The sequence below is a fragment of the Hyperolius riggenbachi genome, chromosome 2, assembly GCF_040937935.1.
Source record: "Hyperolius riggenbachi isolate aHypRig1 chromosome 2, aHypRig1.pri, whole genome shotgun sequence".
Taxonomy (NCBI): Eukaryota; Metazoa; Chordata; class Amphibia; order Anura; family Hyperoliidae; genus Hyperolius; species Hyperolius riggenbachi.
Genome location: NC_090647.1, coordinates 239831139 through 239858264, shown reverse-complemented (window position 1 = coordinate 239858264; position 27126 = coordinate 239831139). Strand labels below are relative to the sequence as shown.

The 27126-nt window shown below is 43.2% G+C and overlaps 1 long non-coding RNA gene across 1 annotated transcript; it reads right to left on the bottom strand.

Moving 5' to 3' along the window:
• Window positions 1–13074: 13074 nt before the first annotated feature.
• On the bottom strand, window positions 13075–25436 carry LOC137544258 (uncharacterized). Its single transcript, XR_011025801.1, has 3 exons — window positions 25360–25436; window positions 23568–23651; window positions 13075–13658 (listed from the first exon to the last, which is right to left on the bottom strand). It is a non-coding gene; the product is annotated as an uncharacterized lncRNA (long non-coding RNA).
• Between the last annotated feature and the right edge of the window lie 1690 nt (window positions 25437–27126).

The following is a 27126-nucleotide window of genomic DNA, read 5'->3' as shown; positions in this document are numbered from 1 at the left end:
ACTATGATTTAGTATAGCACAGCAGTTTTCTGTTTATATATGTAGTTGATTCTTGCTCAAGGGAAGCTGTTAAAAGAAGGCAACATTTTACTTGACGTTTCTTAGGTACTGTAATGGTTAATGATGGTCCCAGTTTTCTAAACAGTTCAAAGTCTGAGTATCAGCAGGGCCGGCCTTTGACCTGAGCGACCGGTGCGATCGCTCAGGGCGCCGGCTTCCAGGGGGCGCTCCTCTCCCCTGGCTGCGTGTTTTAATATCGATGCTGCCGCTGCGGCCCCGGCTGGGTACTCCCGCTCCGCCCCCTGGTGCCGCTGCTGGGGGTGATGTGCGTGGCGTGCGCCGTGATGGAGGGGGGAGCCGCGGGGAGGGCAGCCCGACCTCTCCCTCCCTTCCTCTCCGGGCCACCCTCTGTGCTCCCCCCTCCGATGCAGACTGCAGCAGAAAGAACTCACCTCCCTGGTTCCGATCGCCGGCGCCTCTCACTTGCCCCTGGTATCTTCTACATTAGTTACTGATGCACACTAAACTTCCTGCTTAACAGGAAGTTTAGTGTGTATCGGTAAACTATGTAGAAGAGAGTAGACCAGCGGCAAGTGAGAGGCGCAGGCGATCGGAACCAGGGAGGTGAGTTCTTTCTGCTGCAGTCTGCATCGGAGGGGGGAGCACAGAGGGTGGCCCGGAGAGGAAGGGAGGGAGAGGTCGGGCTGCCCTCCCCGCGGCTCCCCCCTCCACTATGAGGGGGGGCACCTACCTATCTAACCTATACTGGGGGCAGCTACCTATCTAATCTATACTGGGGGCAGCTACCTATTTAACCTATACTGGGGGAAGCTACCTATCTAATCTATACTGGGGGCAGCTACCTATCTAACCTATACTGGGGGGCACCTACCTATCTAACCTATACTGGGGGCAGCTACCTATCTAACCTATACTGGGGGCAGCTATCTAATCTATACTGGGGGCAGCTACCTATCTAACCTATACTGGGGGGCACCTACCTATCTAACCTATACTGGGGGCAGCTACCTATCTAATCTATACTGGGGGCAGCTACCTATCTAACCTATACTGGGGGGCACCTACCTATCTAACCTATACTGGGGGCAGCTACCTATCTAACCTATACTGGGGGCAGCTATCTAATCTATACTGGGGGCAGCTACTTATCTAACCTATACTGGGGGCACCTACCTATCTAACCTATACTGGGGGCAGCTACCTATCTAATCTATACTGGGGGCAGCTACCTATCTAACCTATACTGGGGGGCACCTACCTATCTAACCTATACTGGGGGCAGCTACCTATCTAACCTATACTGGGGGCAGCTATCTAATCTATACTGGGGGCAGCTACCTATCTAACCTATACTGGGGGGCAGCTACCTATCTAATCTACACTGGGGGCAGTTACCTATCTAATCTATACAGGGGGGCACCTACCTATCTAATCTATACTGGGGGGCAGCTACTTATCTAATCTATACTGGGGGCACCTACCTATCTAACCTATACTGGGGGCAGCTACCTATCTAATCTATACTGGGGGCAGCTACCTATCTAACCTATACTGGGGGCAGCTACCTATCTAATCTATACTGGGGGCAGCTACCTATCTAACCTATACTGGGGGGCACCTACCTATCTAACCTATACTGGGGGCAGCTACCTATCTAACCTATACTGGGGGCAGCTATCTAATCTATACTGGGGGCAGCTACCTATCTAACCTATACTGGGGGGCACCTACCTATCTAACCTATACTGGGGGCAGCTACCTATCTAATCTATACTGGGGGCAGCTACCTATTTAACCTATGTTGCAGGTTCCTACCTATCTAACCTGTACTGGGGGCACCTACCTATCTACCTACACACTACTAAGCCCCCCCCCCATTAGTGTATGTGTGTGGTGCGCTCACACGCGAAGAGGATGAAGGGGGGGGGGCACAAAAATCTGGTTCGCTCAGGGCGCTGTGAAACCTAAGGCCGGCCCTGAGTATCAGCTACTTGGCTAATGATGAGGATCAAGTTAGCTCGGAAGCATGGGAAACAGATGATGTCAGATACTAGTGAGTAATATCCACATTGACCAGACAGCTTCAATAGTTTGGTAAAGTTTATATTATTTTTCTGGATACAAACTATGATGTGTTCAACAGAAACTTTGTCAAATAAGAATTTGATTACATTATATAGAATAATATTATACAACTGAAAGGAGATTCAGAAATGAGGAGAGTTTAAACAATGGATACAATGCCACAAAACATGTTGAAGGATCTTATGACTTTCTAAAAATTAATAAAAAAAAAAAAAATCAGGTAAAGTTAGAGGAACACAAAGGCTGACATATTTATTTTGTTTTAAACAGTTTACATCCTAACTACAGTTTATTCACGTCGTTGCAAGTGGCTCCTGAAAGCCACACGGCATGAATATAAGTTTACCAATCTTAAGGAGCACAGCGTGTGTGCTAGCATCAACCCCCATCCCCCTAACTACACTACACTAAAATCACCTCCCAGGGTGTCCGATTCCCTATTCCGCCGTCCAACCCCCTGTAATAACACCCCCATGCTGCGATCGGGCAGCATGGAGCATTACTATGTAACAATCTCTTTCTTCACTTTTTTCCTGCAGGGATCACTATCCTCCCCGTGCAGTCCCGATGTCAGCCTCAACTGTGCAGAATAAATCGGGGCCCGGCTTGATGATGTCATCAATCCGGGACCCGATCCATTCAGCATAAAGGAGGGTGACAGCGGTACTGCAGAGAGGGGATCGCAATCGCAGGTGGAACAAGTTCAGATGAGAGATTAATGCTTTCCTGCGCCCATCTCTGCAGGGGGGAAGTGGTACACCTGGCATTCGGGGGGTGTCTTAAAGGGGCCCACACCTGGCTATCCATGGGGGGGGGGATTAAAAGGCACACAGCTGGCTACCCATAGGGAAAGAGGAGAATAAAAAAACACAACTATGGGGGGGATAAACAGGCACAGTTGGCTAACTGAGGTGAAGGCCTGTTTTTGGAGGTGCGGTGCCAAAAATCTGCAGTGTGAAACCGGCCTTAGGGTTAGTTTATAGCCTGTTTTGGGAACTCTTAGTGTACACTTCTGTGTTGTCACTGGAGCTTAGAGTTCTAGGTTTGCATCTGCATATATTACACTAGGACTTTAACTGTTGCTTGTCTGCATAATATATCCCTCACTATTTTTACGAGTCCCTCTATTATAGCTCTAACTACTTTTAATTGCTCATAATCTTCACCATCACTTTGTAGTGTCTGGGTGACTTATTGAACTAGATTTGCAATTGCTTATACTACACCAGGCAATGAACAGCACTGCTGCTTGTCTGCACAATATAGCTCAAACTAATTACAATTGGTCATCATCATCCTTATCATTACTATTTGTGGGTCTTAACATGCTATATTTCCAAAAATATAAACTACTCCTTAATTTTTGTTATTTTGATCACACAATCCACCAAGTTATGCAGAGGGCCTGCCACTTGCTTAGAAAAAAAAAGATAGTTGAACAATTCAAACTGAGTTTCTAGTATTTGACAGGTCAGTTTCAAAGTTCAGGGAAGACTGGCTCAGTAATTCATGGACTGTAGTGGCCTTAGGCGTGAGGAACAGGTTATGGTTAGATTTACTTATTGTATAAAACCTGTTTAATAGTATATTTTTAAATGTATTTCTTTTTGCACTCTTAATTCTGCATGTTCATGTTTGTAGTTCTGTTTGTATTTGTTTACTTCCTTTCCTTTTTTATATTTTGTCAACTGATTGTTATGTTTTTTTAGCCAAATATTTGTTGGTTATTTTATTTTTGCATTATTATTCTCCAGTTGCTGGGTCAAGATGAAAACTTACCAAAATAAATGTATTTGTTGCCGAAACATATCTGGATCTGTGTAAAAATACTGGGTGAGGGTAGGGTTGGGGATAAACTGGCATATTGGTTAGGATTAGTTATAGGCGAAAAGTCATGGTTAGCGTAAATTAGATTTATGGCTAGACACAGGACATGAGCTGAGTTTAGGGTTGGGTTAAGTAGTGGGTTAGTAAGTGAATAGGGACCTTGGCGTTGTATAAAAAGTAGAGATTAGGAGAGTGTTTGTTTTTGAATAGCTGAGGCCTAATGAAGCGGTGACAGATTATTCATGTCAAAGTCAGATGTACACCTCAACATCTGGGGCTTTTGATTTTAGTAATGATTCTCATCTGCACATTCATTATGTGGTTTGTCTCCTTTATTATATCATACAGTGCATTTATAAAGCTCTTTTTATCACACTTGTATTAGAAAGACCAATTGGCACTGTTATCATGGAAAGCAAAAAGCCAGTTTGACCTACATTATTCTTCCTAACAGATACAATTTGACAGCACATCAGAGCAGCAGAGTAGAAGACCTTTAAGACAAAGCTTTCTAGTCAACACAATGCTTATTCTTAAGCTGTCAGAAGAATCCTGTATAATGACACCGTCATTACTGTATACGCCACTGTTACAGCTGAAATACCATATTCTACAAGGTGCCTGATGACAGCAGACACTACAAGGGGCCTGCAGGAGCCTTACTATTGGTCATCTCCGGGCACCCAGGGAGTCTCATAATAGGGATGATCAATAAGATGAAAATAATTTATCGTTGTATTCCTATTTCATGTAAATGATATGCAGCCTGAAATTGGACCAATCAAAATATCTTACATTCAATTTTTATTGGCCCAAGTTCAATCTGTAAAACATTTACATGAAATGTAATTGCAAGGAGAAATTATTTGCAACTCATCGATCATCCCTATCTCTGAGTGCCTTGGATACATGGTAAGTATAGTATATAACATACAGATCTAAAGGAAAACTGTAGGTGTGTAATGGCTCCTGAGGTCATAGAACTGCCAATTTATCAACTATTTACCAATACTTATTAGTCGCCTTTAATTCTCTTCAAATTTACTGGGACTGAAAGTAATTTAAATTTGCCATGTATGCATGAATTTGGTCTTAAGGCTTGTACACACATGCAACTATTTTTCCCAACTATCCAAACTTGGTCTGTTGGACAATAGTTGGGAGCGTGTATGTGTGGCAAATGACTAGACGAGCGACTGATAACAGGCGGTTTGCCCAATCCAACCGGTGGTTTAACTCACACGACTGTTGGGCTGATATCGGGCAATTGGCCACGTATACCAGTTGTTTGAATGCGGCCATTGTGTGCAGTCCCTCATTCTGCTTCTGTGCACAGTATGGAAATGAGTTGGTCTTTTAGTTGGCTGGTCAGTTTAGCTGAGTGGAAATACAGGTCATGTTGGCGGGTTTTCATGCCGTTGGTCATGTTGTCGGGTTGGTTGTGCACTTTGTTGGATGTACAGTATGTATAAGCCTTTACACAGCTCATGGCCTTTGTTACTGATGGCAGCCTGGAGTGGAAATGGGCTGTACTCACACATGCCTTTCTGTGTGCTCCCTTCAGTACTGAATATGTTACGTACTCCAGTCTTCAAGGGCCGCGTCCATGCCAATGTTTAGTATGGACTGAGAAATAGAGAAATGTGTTCTACCTGATGCACCGCATCTTGCCTGATTAAGTCGCATCAATTAGTTTGAGCTGTGTCAAAAATCTGTGAGGACCTCGGCCCTCGAGGACTGGAGTTTGACAAGTGTGGATTACACTGAGGTAACATGACATGCTCATTCACAGAGGTAAAAAGAGGATGTAATGCTGCAACTGTGTATGGGTATTACACATAATATTCTGCTTCATGCGTCCCAGTGATATATATTGACAAATCAGGTATCACTTCCTCTTGGGTAATAATACTATCTTGTTGCTGCTTCCTGATCTCTAAGGCTTTGTGACAGGCACATGATCCATCTTATTGGCGTGCTTTATATGTTCAAAACTGCTGTAAAACTGAATGTAAATACGCAGGAAGGTTCTCAGAACAAAAAGAACACAGTCATGCCAGCATGCTAAAATGCTTTATTAAATCTTTAAGCTCCTACAGTGTGGTGCACAACTGAAATAATGGCCAAACAAAATGATTGTTATTCATTATTTTGGATAGGTGAGAAAGAGGCAAAAGGTAATTCATGACAATTCTGTATAGTGCCTGAAGAAGAAACTTAAAGTTTTGAAAGGTTGCAAGGACATCTTGTACAGCTATGTATTGTCTGGGCATGATGCCCTACACTGCTTGGTGGCATAGTGGATAGCAATCCCAGTAAGGGCTGGGGTTGTATGTTTTCCCCTTGTTTGGAGCCGATTTTCTCTGGACACTCTGATTTCCTCCCACATCCCCAAAAAACATACAGTTAATTGGCATGCCCCTGAACAGGCTGTAGGCTACAACAAACACGACTATGGTAGGGTTTTGATTGTGAGCTATTATTTAGTATAAATACGAAATAATAATAATAATTATATTAAGCCGTAAAGGCACAGGCTGTTCTTTGGTGATTTGTTGGAAGCAGGAAAATTTGGGAAGAATCACTGCAAATTTGACAATGGCCAAATTGTGATGGGTCAGTACATCTGAAAAATGACGAGTCTTGAGAAATGTACCCAATATGTAATGCGTTACCTATCAAAAGCAGTTCAAGGAAGGACAGCTGGGGACAGCTGAGGAAAGTTGCATTAGGCCAAGGGTTGATACAAATGGAGAGCAAAGGTTGGCCCCTTGTGCCCGATCTCACAGTGGAGCTATTGTAGCATACATTTCTAAGAAATACAGTGCTGGCCAGACACATTGCAATTTGCCATATTGTGTATAGGTCTCCATAGCTGTGTAGCAAAGTGCCTGTGCAAAAACATTGTTGCTGCTGAAAGTGCCTACAATGGACATGTCATCATCAGAAAGGGAGCTGACCTGATCTAACAGGGGTGTAACTACAAATCATGGGGCCCCCAGCAAAACTTTGATGATGCCCCCTTAATGTTCACAACCCTTCCCTTGCCTCCCCTTGGTGACCCTCACAGCCTCGGGGTTGTCTTGAAAACAAGTGTGGCCATCAGAATCTTCACACCCATAACATGTGTATCCACAAAAGCACCTGATTTGGAGTATTAGTGAAAGGGAAATTTAGTAATTGGAGCCCCACATACCACTGGGACCCCCTGCAGTCGCGGGGCTGCTCCCACCTAGTTATGCCCCAGTGGTATAATGAAGTAAATTTTCTTTGACTTCTGAATCACAGTCCAATCAACCATCTGTGGAATATACTGGAAAAACAAATCCATGGAAGCCACATCCAGCAACTTATAGGACTTAAAGGATCTGTTGCCAAGTGCCAACATCTTAGCACCAAAAACCACAAGGGTCTTGTGGAGTCCTTGCTTTGATGGGCAGGAGCCAAGGGCATAGCTAGATACCATGGGGTCCCATAGCAAAATTTTGGTTGAGCCCCACCACAAAAAAATGAAAAGGTACCCTTGCGCCCTTCCACACACGCTAGTTTTAGGTAACCAGAGGTACCTACTAGTATTTGCAGCTTAAGGTACCCCAGTATTTGGTGGTAGCTCCCCAGTATGGATATTCAGAGGGCGCTCCAGTTATAAATAGCCCTCCAGTATAGGTAGCCAGATGGGCACCCAGTGTTAGGTAGCCCTCAGTATAGATAACTTCTCTCCCTTGGGCTGTTTGCATTACTCTGCACCTCAGGGGGCTCACTTAATGGACCCCAATATTGCCATTGCCCCCCCCTTGGCTATGAGCCCCATAGCAGTTGTTATTACTGCTATGGTGATCCCTACGCCACTGGCTGGAGCAGTTTTGGTGGTACAATGGGGATGGTCACTATTTCAGTTTGGTGTTTTTAGGACTGGTTCAGATTGACAGCTGCCGGTGATTGTCTCCGGCGTTTATCATTAGGGATCCTCCGTGTCATAATTGAGATGAATGAGATCGATTAACCATCGGTTGCCATCATTTGGTGATGGGTCAATCAAGTTCTCCCAGCTGCTGCATGCATCATCTTGGTGTCAATTGCATTTGTGATTTGATAAAGCTCCCCTCGGTCTCTAAAGCCGTTACGATAATAAATGGCGACAAACAAAATAAATAAGCCCCCAGGAGCTGTCTGTGTGAACTGGCCCTTAATGCTTTGGCTAAATTTCAACATAAAGATTCAAAGAATCTTTTTTTTTTTTTTCAGTCCAGATTGCACACTCAATGTGTCACTGATGCCCTCTTCCTCTGTTACTGAATCTTTGAATTTGTGAACTTGCCAGTAAATTACAGACTGTAACCTCCAGCAGGCTGTCATTTTTCAGCAGGGAACGTTTTAGACAGAATTATTTGGACATTCATTTTGAATGCAGTTAGTGTATTAGTAAAGAAAGCTAACATTCTTGATGCCTAGGGATTACAGTCATATGATGTGACAGACTGTCATGTCGGGTCCAAACAATGACATTAAAATAACATTTTATAATCGCATGCAGTTATTACAGAACAGCTTAATTCTTTACTGATTAATAATAAACCTTACAAACACATTTATTTCTATTATGCTTTATAAAGATGTATCAGTGGTGTAGCAATAGGGAGTGCAGAGGTTGCAACCAAACCGGGGCCTTTGGGCCAAGGGGGCCATGAGGGGCTTTCCCTCACTGGCAGTATTAGCTCTTTATTGGTCCTGTGCTGGTAATGATCACTTCTATAAATGCTTTGAATAGTGGTAATCATTAACAAACTATTCCCCATCCCCTTCTTGCACCTCTGACACTGTAACTGTCCTTGGCAGGTTTCGGAGCATCATATTAATTGCTATGTATAGAGTGCTTGGGGGGGGGCCCATGTAAAACTTGCACTGAGGCTCAAAGCTCCTTAGCTATGCCACTGAGACTTATAATGCTGGCCTTGAGCAACTAAAGCATTCTGAGTCATTCCCCCAAAAAAGCTTGCAGATATTTCATCCAGGTGAGGGATAAGAAAGTGTTTTGGCCAGAAAGCCAGCATGAGAGCCCTGCAAGGTGTATAGCCTGCTCCCTGGGTTCACTATGCTCCCCTACAGTTGAGTAAAAACTACCACAGCCCCAAGCTGTTGACTCGAGAGTGAAGAGGAATAATATGTTATTGCGGGTCATCACTGTAAGGATAGTGGCACAGTAGGCAGAATCGCTAGCGTTGCATTTTTGGACATAATGATAGTCTATGGGTCGAATGAAAAAATGCATATATGTGAAGTGAGAGGTATATGGAGGCTGCCATATTTATTTCCTCTTAAGCAATACCAGTTGCCTGGCTATCCTGTTGATATTCTGCCTCTAATACTTTTAGCCATAGACCTTAAACCAGCATGCAGCAGATCAGATGTCGGACAATTTTTCAAATCTGACAAAATTAGCTGCATGCTTGTTTCTGATGTTATTCAGACACCTCTGCAGCCAAACAGATCAACAGGACTGCCAGGCAGTTGGTATTGTTCAAAAGGAAATAAATATGGCAGCCTCCATATACCTCTCACTTCAGTTGTCATTTTACGACCCGGAGAAACACTTCTTCTTAAAAACAAAGCCTTGTAGAGTACTTTCTTGGATGTATGCCTTCCTTAGAGATACAGAAACTTCTCCCACACTAAAAACCGGTTTAAAATTGGAAAGAGAACTAGGACAGCTTAGTAAAAACGCTGATTGAAACTAAATGTATAATAGTATCCGGCTACCTAGTTCTCCAGCATTCCAACTTTTGCAGTATAAGATTGTTTTGAGGTGGTACCTAGCTCCAGGGGGAACCTGACAAATGACAAACTCTGCAGAGAATACCTGCAGGCGTTGTGGAGCCCTAACTAGTGATTTCACTCATGTATGGTGATCTCAAGGCAGAACTGCTGGCTAGAAGTACAAGACTTAATTTGTTTGAACTTTGGAATAGATTACAGGTTCTACCAGGCTAGTGCCTTGTTTTGGACTGGTTTCTCTTTATCCAACATAACTCATGACAAGGTACTGTTTGTAGCTGCACTAGTGGTGAGGAAGTTAATAACTGAAAAGTAGAAAAACCCTGCTCCAAAAAAACATTCTCAGTGGATACGCAAAATGGAGTCCTTTTTGGAGTGTGAAGCCAGGTCTAATAATGTAGCGCATAGGGCCTTTATTGACCACAGCCTATATCAGCATTGGAGCTAGAAATGGGAGGTAGGAGAACGACTGTGGGTTGTTTCTTTGTTGTTTGTTTATGTTCTGCATATTTTGTTTTGTTTCATTTTGTTTATGGGAAGGGGGGCAAGGTTAGTTGGGTGGCTGGGTCAAGGTGATGGGGGTAAAGGGAAGGAGTAGAGGGGGAAAGAGAGAAAGACAAAAGGAAAAAAATAACTATAATGTAAACTGTTTCCCAATGCGTGTTGATGAAGCTTGGGTTTTTTTCTATGCTGCTGATGTTTGCGAAAAAAAAGAAAACCAAAACACACACGAGGGCTTCCGAACCAGCTGCCATCCTCCCCCAGGTCTTCCCCCCCGACTTTATTTTTTTTCCCTCAGAGCCACTGTAGAGTTTTCAGCAGCATTGTGACTCACCTGTCCCAGGAGGCGTGCTCCTCGATTCCATGCACTCCTGACTTCATTCTCACAGGTATGCCTCTACTTCATGACCCGTGGCATGTTATTATGTAATAACATGTGCCGGGTCACTGGAAAGAGGCGCACCTGCGAGGATGAAGACAGGAGCACACTGACTAATGGAGACGCACGCCCGCCTAGACAGGGGAGTCGCAATGCTACCGAAAACTCTGCAGGGCCCCGGGGACAAAAATAAAGTTGAGGGGAAATTGCCAAGTTGCAATTGCCCAGTTTGCCCCTATGGATGTGCTGAAAAAATATCATTTGAGCAAGTTGCTAACTGTGCTTTATGCTTAGACCTGTTCCTGAAACTGGATTTTTAAACAAGTGGAAAGTTGCATTTTTCAGTGACTCAGACCCTAAATATTTATAATGGAGCCTGAAAAAAATACACCTGGCTAACATCAGAGGTGAGTATGCAGCTAGCTGTCATAACACGCTCTTATATTACTACAGTTATCATACAGTGCCAGTGGCTCAGCTGTTAGCACTATATATTACCTAAATATTATCCTCCCTCTGTAGAGAATGTCTTTCTTCCCTATTATTTAACCTGCCCAGGAAAGCACTTAAATATCTAAAGCAGAAACATTTACAATTACAACCTCTTCCCTCCTGCTCATTTAACTTTGAAAAACAATACATGCTTAAAAAAACCTTGAATACCCATTTCCAGGAAGTACAACATGAGGATTCCACAGCAGTGTTGCCAGATTCAGTTTAAGTCAAATTAGTCCTGAAGCTCGCTTGTTCATTTAGGAAAAGTCTCAACTAAATAACAGCAGTGTTCTTCTCAAACTCACAAGAAGCCATTGGCATCACATAGCATCTTCAATAAAACGGATATTGTTGGTTCTACATATGCACAGATATAAGGGCGAACACAAGTGCCACAAGGCCAATCTTGTTAAAGGGATCCTACACTAGCAGTAGATGCTAATGGATACTGCACAAACAATAAGAAGGTTTACAATGGGACATAGATCTCTATTTTCACACAAAAAACTTAGCTGGAGGCTCTATAGTTCATGGGGTGCTGCTGGGATCATAGTGGAGCCACCAACAGGCTCAAGGTCGGAGCAAAACAAGCACACAAGAAAATGTAAAGGGGACTCTATGGTGGCAGGACAGGGATGACTGCTGTGTTTCCACCTGAATTTCCTAACCATTCACTTCAGTGATGTTTGGATTGAGGACATTCTGGTGGCTGTATAGTCTAATGGTTAAAGGCTCTGACTCAGGAGACCTAGGTTCCAATCTTGGCTCTTCCTGTTCAGTAAGCCAGCACCTATTCAGTAGTAGACCTAGGGCAAGTCTCCCCAACACTGCTACTGCCTATAGAGCACGTCCTAGTGTCTGCAGGTCTTGCGCTTTGAGTTCGCCAGGAGAAAAGAGCAATATAAATGTTATTTGTCTTGTATTCAATCCCAAACATTTTGTCTAGCTTGTTTGAACAGCCTTTTAGCAAAACTGAGGCATATTTGTACAACACTCTTTCATAGCACATCAAAATTTGAACTTAACACAATAAATTTGAAGGGAATTCTGCCAGAGCCATTGATTAGATAATTGTGCTCTAATGTTACTCCACTAAATTTTGTTAGCTGAGTTAATCTGACCAAAGGCTTAAGCCTTGTACACATATAAGAGCACTGTTACTTCCCTTGGTATTGATATTGCTGGGCCAAGGCTGTACAGACATGATGCTAACCTCTAGGTTAGTGGCATGCTCTTTTGCTATGAAGGTGGGAGGAGGGATTACAGCGTAGCACACAACCGAGTTGCAAGGAGCAGCCATGGTGAGTAGAAAAATAATGCTCTTGGCCAGCAGTCATCTGAGAAGACACGCCAGTTAGATCACTGGCTGAGACACCAAAGTGTATTAAAGGCCGCTGCACACATGTTCAGTAGAAGTGGTCCCAACCAGCAGCATTGGCTGAGGACCATCTAGCATGTGTACAAGGCTTTGGGCATTTGGGGACATATTTGGATGCCATTGGAATGTGGAATAGCATTTTAGAACTTATTATGAAATAAGCAGAAGAGTGAAGGCTGTCATTTTATTAAAGGAAAAATGCACTTGTGTTTACAAACTAATGCCAAAATATAAATTTCTATAAGTTTAGAAAACTTTTCTCTTAGAAGCAACAGGTTAGTCCAAATTCTTTTCTAAAGATTTAATTAAAAGCTTTTCAGGTTGTCCATGGGAATAGTCCATCGTTTGGGAGGAATTGTCAAGGCAGAAAGCCCTCTCACTTCTTAGTCAAGTCAGAAGACTTTCCTCACTAACATGAGAGTGCATGTAATCACTATGCATGGGGTTAATTCCATTCTATGATATCTGGCAACTGATATAATATTAAAACAATACCCTTTCACTCAGCAGTATTTTTCATTTGAATTGTAATGTTGATGTATTTTAAAATGTGTTCTAACTAATGCAAATAAAAATATGGTCATTTTAGCATAATAGCAGCGGTTTAAAGGTTTTAATCAAAAGTTAGTTTCATAAAATATTTAATTTCTCTCTCCTCTGGGTTCTATGTGTCTTGAGGCTTTGGCACTGATTTTGTTCCTGGAATATGTTGGAGGCAGCCACTCTTCCAGCTTACCAGCCACAGCCATGATTGCTCCTACCACATCTGTGACCACTTTGGCCTTCACCTTCTATATTCACTCTAATTCATCTTTTAGGCCTTGCCACCTATTCAGCTCTGTGTACTCCTTCTTCCTGACCTTGGCACAGCTACATCTATGGCCACTGTGGTCTTGGACCCTGTCTACTACCATAATGACCAGTTGATTGGCCAGTACCTCTATGTTGATTGGGATCTAGATGTTAGACAAGATCTGAGCGCTGTTATTTTATATGACCTTCTGTGGGACCTCTCATCTGGGGGTTAAGCTCACATGAAATGCTGATGTTCTTGTACGCAATTACAGCTGCTTGGTTGGACTGGTCATCTCACACCCTGTCACTGAAGCCTGTCTGGACAGCCTGCACCTTGGATCCTGCCTAGTGTGGCCACACTTCCATGGATCTGTTGTTCGGTGTTCCTTCTTCTGCTGCTATGATCTGGGAGAGAGAAAGAGAGTGCTATGCATGTCTAAAGCAGTCCAATTGCACTATCAATTACTTCCTGAAAGTAGTGAATAAAACACCACATTGCAGTATTCATGAAAAAAAACCCATCAAAATTTGATTGTATCATTGGCTTGTTAGAGTTCTACTGTTGACTCATTAGATTTCTACTGCTGGAAGCAGTAAAAAACTAGACAGCTTCTGATTAACCTGTTACCCAGCAGATAAAATCATGTTTCCAACAGATAAACTGTCTGAGAAGCCTTTTATTCATCCAAAAACATATATTACTCACACTGAAGCAAACAAACAGCTTAAAATGAAGCAAGAAACAGAATAACACGTAAAAGGGCAGTTAAATAAGCTTAGTATAAGCAAAAGTTAAATACAAAGAAAAATATACTGAGGTCAAGTAAAGTATTGTTTTTTATGTAGCCAGGGTCAGTTAGTATGGCTCTGTAACATTATTTGCACACCATTTGTTCTGGATGTGTATCAGGGTTGCCAACCCAATTTCTCATTTTTCCTGGACAAAATGGTCAAAAAATCTGGACAGCCCAAATTTTGGACGGACAGGGGGCGGAGTCAGGGGCGGAGTCAGTAGCGGGCTTTTTAGGGAACTTCTTGTGAATTTCGGGAGGAAAGAAACATACTGTAGCTGGAGCAGGTGATTACTGCATACGGCTCATGTGAAACAGCCCACCTGAACCGAGAAGGCTTGTTTCCCGATAAAAGAAACATGATGTCCATACTATATAAATACATAATAATAATATGGTAGGGCATTAGACTATGACAGGATTAGATTATGAGCTCCTCTGAGGACAGTCAGTGACAGGACTATGTACTCTGTAATGTGCTGCAGGAGATGTCAGTGCTATATAAATACATAATAATAATATGGTGGGACATTACACTATGACTATGGTAGGATTAGATTGTGTGCTCCTCTAAGGACAGTCAGTGACATGACTATGTACTCTGTAATGTGCTGCAGAAGATGGCAGATCCTCTGGTCCCCTGCAGCGCCTCACTTTTAGTTCCGGCACTCAGCAAGTTAATAGTCACTGACTGCACCTGTGCGACCCTGTCTGGCTGCACAGGCCCAGTGGCCCATTTACCCGCTGGAACCAAAAGTGGGGCGCTGCAGGGGACCAGAGGATCTGTTTGTGACCGTGCGGACTGAGTCGAACACAGAGCGGCTGGAGGGAGGGGGCCAGTAAAAGCCCCAGATAAGTTACTCTTGCTTTTTTTAGGTTCCCTTTCAAGCAGACCTGAACTCAGAACTTCCTCTCTGCTTCTTTGTTACAGCTGATACAGATCCTGCAATACATCTGCAGTGTATCTACTTCCTGCTTTATTGGAAGCAAACATATTGTTAACATACTGTGGTTTCAAATGAGCTTATCTGCCATGGCAGTCAGGTGACATAGGGAGAGATCAAATTACAACTTGTGGACAGCATAGTGGCGTAGTGGTTGCAGCGCTGGGTCCCTGGTTCCATTCCCAGCCATGGCAGAGTTTGTATTATATCAGTGTGACTGCATGGGTTTCCTCCAGACACTCTGGTTTTCTCCTACACCCCAAAAACATACAGATAACTAAAAATTGGCTTCCCCTAAAATTGGCCTATTGTATTGACATACACGATGGAGGACACATAACTACAGTTGGGATTAGAGTGTGAGCTCCTCTGAGGACAGTTAAGTGACATGACTATGTACTCTTTACAGTGCTGCGTAAGATGTCACGCTATATCAATACTAAATAATCATAAATAGACACAAATGAAGAGGAATTACAGGCTAAATTCTCTAAATACATACAGGGTGCATTACTAAATACTTCCCTTCTGCCCTGTTCAGGTCACACAAACACTTTCAGGAATGAAAGAACTACGTTGCTCTCCTCACCTCACACAGTGTAGTAGAAAACTGAGGATGTCCCTTTCCTCTGCATCGCCTGCTGTAAGAATACAGGCATGATGCATGAATGAACTTTGTGACCTGGTGGCCGGCCTGGTGGTCATAATCAGCCAGCTGTCAGACCGGAACGAGCGAGGCGAGTCCTAATGAAACATGAGAGGAGGGACAGCTATTACACAGCCTGCTGCCGCCATGGAGTTCAGCGAGCCTGGGACTGTCTTTTCCTTACTTGTTAGCAGGGATGGCATGTGCTCGGTCGGCTGCTGCTGATCTGCTCCTGCTGTGTGGCTCGGCGGCTTCTGTGCTGCGACCTCAGCTCCGACCTGGCTGCCGCCCGTGTGACACTCTCCTCGCCGTCCTCCTCCTGGTGACACTCCTCTCGCTGCTCTGCTCAGAGTGGGCTGGGCCGGCTCCCTGCATCTCTTATTGGGCAGCGAGTCACCGGCTCCAAAAAGAGGTTAGCTGATTGGAGGGGACACCCGGGCAGGAGAGGGTGGCTGAGGGGAGACTGAGGGAGGGGGGAAAAAGAGCGCGCATAGTGCATGCGCAGAATAGATTGGCATAATTTATGCACTTTTGGACGGACGACTGCCCAGGAAATACGGGCAGTACGGACAGCTCTATTTTAAGAGCTTCTGTACGGACAGTCCGTCTTTTGACGGACGCTTGGCAACCCTGATGTGTATCTGGCTTTCAGAGATGTAAAGGTATGATTTGCGTAACCAACAATGTTGCATAAAGGTGAATAATTGCAAAAACCTTCTGTTTTACGATAGCTAAACTACGTCTAGCATTGCTTTTTAGTAATAGAGCTTTTAGGTTCTCTTTTGGTTTGATCAGGACGAATGCACCATTATGTCTCTGATCAACCGTGTTCTGAATTATTGTGGCCGAAAATCGATAGGAGGTATCAGTTGTACAGTCTGAAAATTGTAGTTTGAACGGGAGCAAGGCAGGAGCAGTAGTCGGTTGATAGGCCATTAGTTGTGCACTACACTGAACGGTGCAACACCGCGATTAGATCATTCATTTTTTAATACATTGGGCTTGATTCACAAAGCGGTGCTAACCCAGTTAGAGACTTTAGGCGTGATAACCATTGCACCACGCTGGTGAAAAGCCAGTTTAGGCGTGATAAGTTTAGGCGTGATAAGTTTAGATAAGTTTAGATCTCGCACAAAGTCTTAAACTCTATGCGAAGTGCACCAGACTTTGCTAGCGCAAAACTTTTGATCAGCTGTGCACTGCGGTGCTAACCCAGTTGGTGCTATAGTTATCACGCCTAAACTTATCACACCTAAACTTATCACACCTAAACTTATCACGCCTAAACTTATCACACCTAAACTTATCACACCTAAACTGAGTTTAGGCGTGATAAAGGGCTTTTCACCAGCGTGCTACCTGTTAGCACCGCTTTGTGAATCAAGCCCATTATGTTTCCTGCTGAAATCTATTGAGAATCAATGTGCTGTTTGTGAGAAAAATCTTCCCCACTCTGATCAGAATCTGATCGGAGAGGGTTTGATGGTTTTGTCACATGGGGAGGGGGGGGGGGGGGGGAGATTTATGTGTGTATGAGCCCCTTAACTCTCGATTGTCCAAGTCCCATCTCAAAGATCCACAGTAATCTATACCATGCACTTATGTGGGCTAACTTAACTAATTTGAAACAGCTGTATGCATGTTGGATTGGTTTGGCTCTGTTTGGGCTCACTATAAAATAACAGGGTATTCTGTTGCAGCTGTTGTAGCAATTTAAGAGAGTAACACCCTTCTGAGTGGGGATGTGGACCGATAGATCAATGTTCTCTGAAGGGCAGTACAGACAAAGTATATCACTGCTGCTTTCAAGTTCCAGTCTGGCGCTGGTAAATGGACAGAAAGAGGTTAGTCTTATCAGCTGCAGCTTACATATGTTTAAATTCCATGTTTCACTTCTTTTGAGCCATAAAGCCTAACAGAGGCATTCATTTTATCAGTTAGCCACTGTCTGCAGAACGTCCAGAGCTCAGCCTGAGGGGTGCTGAGAATTGATAATTAGGGCATCATCAGTTACATGTGGGACAGTGAACAATGTGAACCTCCCACTATCTATCACACAGATGTGTCTCTGGTAAAAAAAAGGACAACTTCAAAAGCACTTAATGACCATAGTACACTTTTGTGGACAGATTACAGCTTTAAACCGGTTTAGTCCGTCATTCTGATTGCGGAATGTTGAAAGGAACACTGATGTCCATGTTTTGTACATATAAGTTGTTTTTGCTAGAATGAGATTCTTTGTTTCTTTTACTAAATAAGTACTATTGCATTTTGTTTGCTGGCCATACAGAGCAATCTGTAGGGATGTGTACAACCAATGAAATTGGCTTCAGTCATCTCTTGTGGAAAATACATATACGTTTAGCTTTGTAATTAGTTTAATGTTTGCAAAACAAAGTGGTCCTGATTAACTAACAAAAAGTTTTGAATCAGGATGATAACATTTATTGGCTAACTTAGAAGAAAGGGCGTAAGCTTTCGGCTATGAAGCCTTCATCAGACTGAAAACTGTATACTGGCAACATTTAGAACACAGCTTATATACATTGGACATTAAAAAGACACTGGACATTGCACTAGTTGCAAACCATTAAATGGGAGCAGCTTCTACTAGTTTGCAACAAGTGCATATGAAGAGCAGAGCCAGGACAAGGACCTCCAGCACCCAAGGCTGAGACACCAAAGTTTACTCCTCCATCCCTCCTACCGCAGCCGTCACACACTGATTGCTATTAGACTAAGAAGCACCCCAGGCCCCCCAAACAATTTTAGATAGTTGAACAGCAGATGTAGATGAGCTTTGCTGAAAATAAACAGAAACAAAACTATTTTATTTGACTGAGCAAGCAATCCCTGTTAACAAGAGAGTTACCGTATTTTCTGCCGTATAAGATGCACTTTTTCTCCCCCAAAAATGGGTAGAAAAAGTCCCAGCGTTTTTTATGGCAAAGGCAGGGAATCCCCTACTTATGAATGCCCACCAATATGAACTACAGACCCGCCGCCACGTTGGGGATTCCCTTCCTGCGTGTGCCTGTTCCCCCACGTGCCGTCTCACCCTCCCCCTTGTAGACTTCCGTCTTCTCTATGTGGCTTACTCTAGTGACAGAGTTCTGCAATCCCTGTGGACATGGTGGATAGGTAAGCCAGCTGCTGACGCACACAGGGGGAGGGGGGGGGGGAGCAAGAAACACAAGGGGGAGACAGGGGACACACTGCGAAGGGGAGACATGGGGTACACAGGAGGACACATGGGGGGATAGGGGACACAGGTGAACGTGGAGGACACATCGGGACACAGGAGGACACATGGGGGGACATGGGGACACAGTAGGACACATGGGGACACAGAAGCAGGGCCAGTTCTAGACGTTTTGCTGTCTAAGGCAACCTTGTGAGGATCCAACCCTCCCCTCCCCACCCCCAATTTGGAAAGGTCGCACATTACCCGGCAATTTACTGCCTTCCCTCTCCTTACTCACTGTCAAACTCCTCACACAGCTTCTTTTCCCTAATGATGACCTCTCCACCTCAATCTCCTCTTGCTCCCCCTACTCTGACTGCATGCTGTTAGTGTAAACCCAGTACAAACATGCTGCCCCTGTAATTTATGTGCCTGATGCAAGTGTTTTACCTTGCTTCATGAGAGAACCAGCCCTGTACAGGAGGAAACATGGGGGTACAGGAGGAGACTGGGGGGCACAGTAGGACAGATGGGGATACAGGAGGAGACAGGCAGGACACATGGGAAATACAGGAAGACACATGGGGGATACAGAAGGACATATGGGGAGACATGGGGGACACAGGACGCCATTTGTACAAGACACTCCTGGTACATGGACGTATCAGGTTTAGTAAATATAATATATCATTTTTCCCTGGTTTTTGCCCTCTAAACTTAGGTGCGTGTTATATTCCGGACTGTCTTATACAGTGGAAAATATGGTATCTCAGGCTCAAAGCTAATTATATTTTCTTCTTTTGTTCAGAGCTGAATGAAGCAGGTTGTATGTCACACTGGCTTGGCTGCTGTGCACATTTTACAGTATGTAATACCTTACAATAAACATAATGATATTAGAAACTACTATTACTACTACTACTACCACCACCACCACCACCACCACCACCACCACCACCACCACCACCACTACTACTACTACTACTACTACTACCCACCACTACTATTCATACAATTAATTATCTCTAGTTCATTTTCGGTTCAGGATTGCATGGCAGTCTGTGTTTAAAACTATGTGTTACATCATAACTTTGGTTTGTGCACCAACGTCATTGCCAAGATACTTAGGGCAGCTTAAGTGACTTTTCTGACATTGGCAGCAGTCTACATAAGTAAACCACTCTAAACCTTTCGTGCATAGCACAATAAACATATGATATAAACGACATTGAGACACGTTTCTTTTCAAAAGGTATTAGTGTATTAAAACAATACTATAACCTGCTATATAAACGTACCCCATATATTGCACACACCCATATACAATGGACAGGCCCTACTATTGCTTCAAGCCTATTCTATACTTGCTGTGCTGCATAACAGTCCTTGCTAACTGCTGCTAAACTGAAAAGTCCAGCCATATTCATTAGGACTATAACAAGCAGAACTATGCAATCTTCGCTGGCCAGAAAAAAAAAAAGCCTTCACATGTCCATAATTATAGTGCTTTGTTAAAAGAAAAGCCAGGATCTCACCACTCCTACCCTCACCCACGTGCACATGGGGGGTAATCGCGTAGTCTCCAGAAGCCTTGCGGTGGTCGCTTGTGATGGTGGCCACACCCTCCCCTTCTCACATGGACTTGCAAAGTGCAGGCGTCCCCACATGCCAGGAGGGGGCCGCTATGATGCAAACAATGTCTCTTCCAAACCGCACCGGCTTCAGGCCTCAGGATGCTGGTTCTGATATAGATTCTGGATTAATCTCCAGAATCTATATCAGAACCAGAGTCTTTTGTCATGCTACTCCGTCTCCTACCAAATGGAACTCTTTACCACACTCTATTAGGGCAGCTCCATCCCTGAAAGTGTTTAAACCAAGATTAAAAGGCCACATCTTTAGTTTGGCATTTATAAACCTGTAATTTACTAAACAGATACATGCTACGCACTTTGCCTCCTTTGGCTGAAAAGTGTGAAAAGTGAAAAGTTAATTTTGTTATAGAAGTAAAACTGAAAAGAAAAAGAAAGCAAGAATTTTTAATAGCCAGTTTCCAGCCATTATAACTCGACTATGTATTTACAGTAAAATGATGAAAAGTTCTCTCTTCCTTGAACTGAATTGTACCTTAAAATAAAATAGATGTGCTATCAGCTGTAATTAGGATGTTTCACTGAATAAGAAGTATCATTAAACTTTCAAGCATGACATAATTATGACACATTGTTGAATTTAATATTCTGGACCAGCTAAAATCAATTAAACCGACAGAAGACAATCATCTGTGAATTCATATAATACACTAGCTGCTGGGCGATTTCAACTTTTCTATTTCAAAAGTGCACAGCATAAAACTACCGAAAGTACCTTTAAGGACAACTGAAGTGAGAGGAATATGGAGGCTGCCATATTTATTTCATTTTAAGCAATACCAGATCCTTTTGATCCTCTATCTCTAATAAATTTAGCTACATACCCTGAACTAGCATGCAGCAGGTCAGGTGTTTCTAGTATTATTGACAGATCTGACAAGATTAGCTGCATGCTTGTTTCTGGTGTGATTCAGACACTACTGCAGCCAAATAGATCAGCACAGCTGCCAAGTAACTGGTATTGTTTCAAAGGAAATAAATATGGCAGCCACCATATTATTTTCACTACAGTTGTCCTTTAAACTGTCGTCACCAGAGTGATGCCAATTTGACGTTTAAATCAAAATGATGGCTTCACACTAAATACCCAATCATCACTATTGCTTTGCAATGGGCTTAATTTGATAAAGTTATCTCAGGTGGTAGATCAAAAGAGAATATAACTGGCTTTGCAAACCTGGTGTTATAGGGTATCAAAAGTGGCATAGCAATAGAAGATGCAGAGTTAGCGACTGCTAGTGGCATGGCAATAGGGGGTACAGTGGCTGCCACCTCATCAGAGGCCCTTGACCACGGGGTCCATCTAGGGCTCTCCTTCAGCTGCTGAAATAGCTTTAAGTTGTTACTATAGTGGTAATAGTGAATCTGTATGTATTGTATAGTTTATAAACCCATAGTTAATATAGCCTTCTCCCCGACTACAATTTTCTTACAATGCGACTGTCCTTGAAAGGGACTCTTTGCTTGCTCCGCATCGTATTTACAATGTTGGTAAACTAATTAAAGCACAGCCGACCAAGGTGAAAGAAAAAAAACAAGAATTAGTTATACTCTGGCTTCTACCTGTCCCCATAATCTAAGTGGCCCTTTAGTACCTTCTTTCTTCTCTTCTTAGTGCTGTGGTGACCCACATTAAAAATTTTGGCTTGGTCACAGCTACGGCGCATGTGCTATCCCATCTGTACATCTCCTCAATCGCCCCCCCCCCCTCCGGGCGACTGTGCGACTGTGCACAGCAGCCATGGCTGGGAGCATTCAGCACATGCGCAGTCACAATTTTTTCTGAACTGCACATGCATAAAATGCACCCAGGCATGGCTGCCATGCACAGCCACGCAGGAGCATGATCGAGGAGGAGTGCAGACAAAACAGGGGATGCGTTGTGGATGCAATCCAGCTGGTGCAGAGCCTTTAAAAATTGGCCCCAGCAGCATTAAGAAGAGGAGGAAGAAGATGCTGAGGGGCCACTAAGATTATGGGGAGCTGGAAGCCCCAGGAATGACTAATTCTGGGGTTTTATGGTCTGGTTCACGTGGGTTTTAAATGTAGACAAGAAAAAACATAAATCCAGGCATATTTAAATCGACATTTAAAGAAAACCTGAACTGAAAATTAAAAGTCAAAATAAACATACACAAGCCATACTTACCTCCCATGTAGTCTACTCATCAATCTCTTTCTCCTTTCCTGCATCCTGTTTGTCCACTGTGGTGCATGGAATTCTCCGTCCTCCATTTTGAAAATGGCCATTACCCCATAACAGCTTCCTGGTCAGCACACTGTTAAACTGTTATATTGCCCACTTGAGCCATAGGGAAACATGGACATTACCTGGCTGAAACGTCAGTTGTCCTCTCAGCTATAACTGACAACAACTGATAAATTTCAGTTCTGACAAAATGTTGTCAGAACTGGAAAGGATCGTTGTCAGAAGAAAATGGTGAGCTTCTGAGAGGAACTGATGGCAAGGTAACTATATAATGTTCATTTGAAGTTACCTCATGTGTTTATTTTAAATAATTTTACTCAGTTCAGTTTCCCTTTAAATAAGTTATTAGGGAGATGCTAAAGGGGAAGTGGCCAGCAAAATGGCAAAATCGGTAACCCTTTGCACACTCGCATGTAAATGTTCATACAAATGATCATACAGTTGTATTAATATTTGCATGTGAGTGTGCGAAGGGTTACTGACTTTAAATGAAGACAAACATCTCTTTTCATTAATTTTAAGATTCAAATATTTAAGCACTGTAGGTAGTGCGCTGACATCATACTTTTCTTGCACCATTTCATGGCATTTATATTTGATCCTGCAGAGAAATTTCTGTGCTCTTTATTTTTATACAAGCACACACTAAGGAGGAAAAGGGCTATTTTAGCCATTTATGGATAGCTAGCTTTCCAGCGGAATGCACGGTTTCATTACTTCACCAATAAAACACTCAACATAATGTGCAATCTAGACCCTTCATTATCCATTTCATGATGTATCTAATGCAATGCATAGAGCCAGTTTATGATGTAGGTACAGTAAATGGCTGGTTGCCATGCAGTGATCTCGCTAGGAGGTCAGCGATAGATGGAATATTACACATACCTGACAGCAGCTGCAGTCCACATTGGATTGATTATTAATGTTACTTCATCTGTAGATTCCTGATATGGGAGGTAAGTAGACAACCTGCCAAGCAGATGATTGCATTGTGTCAGTGGATGGTCATCCTGAGCTGAATGACTGACTAGTCTGAGCAAAAAAAATTCAATTAGGACTGACTTGCATGCTGATGTGATCCTCCTTTCAAGAAATATTCTCCAAAGTACAGCGTTGGTTAAATCTTAATAACACATACATACAAAAAGGCACCTGGAAATCTGGGCGCCTAGTAATGCGGACAGTAAAATATCGGTATTTAATTAATACCGCTATTTTACTATTAAAGTGTAAAATATCGAAAATATGGCTAAACTAACCCTACTCTCACACAGAACCCTCCCATCGGACGCCTAGCCTTAACAACCCCCTGCACACATGACCAGCCTAATGCCAAATATAAACCCCCTGCGAACACTACTCACCAGCCTAATGCCTAAACCTAACACCGCCCCCCCCCCCCTTCCCACACACACTACCTGCCTAATTGCCTAAACCCACCCACCCTCCTCCCTTTCCCCATTTAGTTTTGTACTAAATTACTTCATAGAAAGTAAAACTCCAAACTGGGCAGAAAACCTAAATCCATAACCTGATATTTGAACACATTTTAAAGTAAAGCTCCATTATGGGGCACTATTGCAAATTAAGCATTTTTTAATTCATAGGAATAAACAGACAACTTAGTGGTGGAAGTATTAAAAAAAAAAAAAAAGACATGATAAGGAAAAAATATGCAGAACCTTTGCATACCTCACCTATTGGACAGGATGCCAATCCTATTAGCGACGGGATGCCAATCAATCAGCTCTTTTACTTGTGGGAGAGGTAAATTATAACTGCTGGATTTCAGAAGAATTCATCTCCCTATATGGATAAGGTAGGAACGGTGGTTTTCTCCTATCTCGCTCATCTTTTTCTTGCCATTGCCGAACTGTCTAATTAGCAAGCAATGCTCTAGAAATGTAGCATCTAAGGCCCCCAGCACTTGAGCAGGCTTTTCTGTGGACATCTATTTGTGTCCATTGTACTCTCGAGTGCTGAACAGACACAAATAGCTATCCAGAGAAGAGCCTGTCTGAGTGCTGGAGGCCTATGACGTTATGCTGCTAAAACAGCAACGTGAGAGAGATGAGGGAGATAGGACAGAAGCACCATTCTACAGTAATCTTTTGTTTGGGTTAAAAATACAATAAAATAAATGTTTAATCAACCAGTAACTGATATATCAGTATTTGGTAGAAGCATTAAAAAAGGTCTCTCTCTAGTTATTTGATGTGTTGAACAATATAAAAGGAACCATTTGAGCACCACAAGGGTGGCATGAACTATGATTTTGGGGTGATTCCACCCGTGACCACACCCACACTCTGGTCCATGACCACACCACATTTTTCGGCGTGCGTACCCCCCCTCCCCCCTCCCTTTTGCCCCCCCACCTTCCTTTTTGCCCCCCCCCCCCCCCCCCACTGAAAATTTTCTGCGGACGCCCATGATTCTTACCTTATTCATACAGGGAGGTGAACTCTTCTGAAAACCGACATTTTTAATTGACCTTCACCACAAGTAAATGAGCTGATCAACATCTCATCACTAACTACACAAGTGATGGGAAGCCCAATGATTAGTTGAGGTATGTGAAGGCTCTGCATATTTTTCCATATTATTTCTTTTTTTTTCTATACTTCCACCACTAACTTGTCTGTTTATTTCTATTAAAAAACAAAATACGTATTACCCTACAGTGCCCCTTTCAGATGATCCATGCTGCTGGTTGAGTTTTCATGCATGTAGATCAAAATAATTCCACACGGTTCCTAACAGAACTGTGATATGGGAGTGTCCAACTGTGCTGCCAGTCAACAGATTAATCCCGATGTAGCAAAGGTGTAACAAACTCCTGCTCTTTGCAGCTGATTACTCAGGCAGCAAGACAAGTAGATTGTAGGTTGTCCATACTAACAATATGGAGTTCACTTTCCAGATTTGCAAATAAAGACAGTTCAGAGCATATTAATAGTTCCTGACATATTTTTGTTACTCTGTTCAGGCTTCTTTTGTTATGCTAATCAGCAGTTCTGATTTCGGTGTTAAAATTATCATCCATGCTTTTATAATGGAGCTAGCAGTTGGCTCAACTCGTCAATGGCTTATATGCAATTAACTTTTTCTCTTGAGTTTTCTCCCAGGAGATAATTTTTCATATTCTCTTTAAAATAACTTTTCAACACTTTGCAATTGAAAAAGTACCAACATGTAGGTAAAAAGGTTCTAAGAAAATTATTTTGAGTTTTTTTGTAATTTGCTGGTGGTTTAAAAGGCATTTGATTGATAAGGTGTGAAAATATAACTTAGGAGAAAACTCAGGAGAAAAAGTGAATAGCATTTTGGGTCCATATGCCAAGAATAGCTCTGTGGTGCGTCCTCTTACAGAAGTCACCTTCGGCCTGGTCTGTCTATAGCTAAAGTGACTGGATAGTGTTATGGTCAGGGCTCTGCCTCTGACACAGGGGGCCAGGGTTCAAAAATCTCAGCTCTTCCTGTTCAGTAAGCCAGCACCTGTTCGGTAAGGAGACCTTGGGCAAGACTCCCTAACATTGCTAATGCCTACTGAGGGGCACCCTAGTGGCTGCAGCTTTGGTGCTTCCCGCCAGGGGAAAAGCGCAATATAAATATTCTCTTTCTTGTCTTGTCTAAAAGCTGACCTACTTACAGTTCATAATAAATCCAACAGTGACCAGAAATGTGAGCTGGCAACTTTAATAATTTACTGCAAGCTTACAGATACATGAAAGAAAACTGTAACTCTTTTGTTGCTAGATTACAAACTAACATATGCATATTTTACTTTATATACAGAACTACTGTCTGCGGAAAGAATTTAGTTATTGACCAGAGATAGGTTTTAACAGTTAAAGCGGACGCTGTACATAGATTAAAAACAAACTGTTTCACTTACCTGAGGCTTCTGCGAACCCCCCAGCAGCCATCCTGTCCTGCACCAGTCCTCCACGAGCTTCCGTTCTCCCGCCACCAGCTACTTTCGGTTTCGCACAGGCCACTGCGCCTGCGCGGCTCTAGCCACACGTATCCTTTCTTTGCGTTACAGTCTGCAATAGTGCAATTGTAGACGGGAACGCATAGAAAGGATACGCTTGGCACGGCTGCTGTGACCTCGACTTACAAGTCGAGGAATGGAACGGAGCGGCGGCGGGAGAACGGAGGCTTGTGGAGGAGCAGCGCAGGACAGGATGGCTGCTGGGGGCTTGCAGAAGCCCGGGTAAGTGAAACAGTTTGTTTTTAATCTATTTACGGTTCCGCTTTAAATGACTCAGTTGACCCATACCCTAGTGACGAATTCTCACAATAAAGCTTCAGCCCACCTCCCTCTGCACTTGACTTACTGAGTTTATCCTGGTTGTTTCCCTGGCTGACAATACCCCCTTCTCTCCCCCCCGCTCAGTTGGGAAGAGAGACAGAAGAATGTCAGATGCGGTGGGAAGGG